The sequence below is a fragment of the Cebus imitator genome, unplaced genomic scaffold (genome assembly GCF_001604975.1).
Source record: "Cebus imitator isolate Cc_AM_T3 unplaced genomic scaffold, Cebus_imitator-1.0 Scaffold296, whole genome shotgun sequence".
NCBI classification, from domain to species: Eukaryota; Metazoa; Chordata; class Mammalia; order Primates; family Cebidae; genus Cebus; species Cebus imitator.
This window is the reverse complement of record NW_016107611.1, coordinates 1,848,885-1,850,256: the sequence shown is the minus strand read 5'-3', so window position 1 is coordinate 1,850,256 and position 1,372 is coordinate 1,848,885. Positions and strand designations below refer to the sequence as shown.

Here is a 1,372-nt window from a genome sequence, read left to right as displayed (position 1 = left end):
GTTGGAGACCAGCCTGGGCAACACAGCAAGATCCTGTCTCCACAAAAAATTAGAAAATTACCTGAGTGTGGTGGTGCTTGCCTGTAGTCCCCACTACTTGGGAGGCTGAGGCAGGACAATTACTTGAACCCAGGAGTTTAAGACCAGCCTGGGCAACATAGCCAGACCTCCATCTCCAAAAACCAAACAAAAAAATCAGAAACACACATAGAACCAGAAATGCACGGCTGGAGGCAAAACTGTGCACATCCGTGGGTACTTACACAGGCATTGTCACATAGATGACCACGTGCAGAGAGACTCACAACTCCACACACATGCAGTCTACACAGTCAGCAGGGCTGCACACTCCCATACGCCCAGATACACAAGTGCAAACTGCAGAAACTACTCGCTGAGTCCTGCAGTTTTGCTCTCACACAGGAAATACCAGATGTGCACATTGTCACCGGCTGTTGCTCACCTATGGACAATCCATTTGCCCTGTCACACACTCAATTTCTTCCCTCTGCTGGGAGATTCGCCCCAGCCCTGGTCACATGAAGCTGCTGGATGGGGGGGTGTTGGGAGTGTGTGTTGGGGATGAGTTGTTAGAACCTCCCAGCTGTGGACAGCTTCCCGGACACAGGATGGAAGGACCGCAGGCTGCCTGTCTCTTGAAAGAGGCTCGGGAAAGACAGGCAAGAGAACCCCAGGGGAGCCGGGAAAGGAACGGGTGGGAGCTCCGGGGCTGTGGCTTGGGTGTGAACATGTTGTCTCCCCTTGTCTGTCTGTCCCCCTGGTGGGGACCCCAGCCGCAACAGAGCACCCAGAAACCCGGCAGTCCAAGGCAGAAGCGGCAGGCCAGAGAAGTGTGCATTTGTCCCTATTTTGGTTGTGAGGGTTTGGGGGGGATATGAGACAGCCACAGACCCGGAGGCGCTGGACAGACGGACACGCCGGGGAGGAGGGGGCGCAGACGGACAGATCCCTGAGCGGAGGCGGTCCCGGGGCAGACGGGAGGAGCGGGCGACAACAGACGGCGGCTGTCTACAGGGAAACCGGTAATTTGGGGACCCGGTTCTCCCCCGCGTCCATCACCGCAGTCCCCTCCACCCCCCGCCCCGGGCTCCCGGCGGGCCGGTCTGTCCGCCCGGGCCGGTCCTGGCTGCGCCCTGTGCGGCCGCGCCACCCAGCCCGGGACAAACAGCCCGCGCGTTGCTAGGCGACGGCGTTCCACAGTCCGGCGCGTCACCGCGTCTGCGCGGGCGTGGGGGGGCGCACGGAGACGGCGGCCGCGTCGTTTGTTGACGTTGCCTAGCAACCGGCGCGGCGCTGCCGGGCAACGCCGGCCGACTGTTCATTCTCGCTCTCTTTTTTTTTTTTTTTTTTT

General features: G+C 59.7%; 1 protein-coding gene across 1 annotated transcript in view; it reads left to right on the top strand.

Moving 5' to 3' along the window:
* The first annotated feature begins 613 nt into the window (after positions 1-613).
* Positions 614-1,372, top strand: part of ERCC1 (ERCC excision repair 1, endonuclease non-catalytic subunit) — a 44,222-nt gene continuing 43,463 nt past the window's right edge. The window contains exon 1 of the mRNA XM_037729241.1: positions 614-680. The gene's annotated coding sequence lies outside the window, so the exon portion shown is untranslated. The remainder of the gene's footprint in view (positions 681-1,372) is intronic.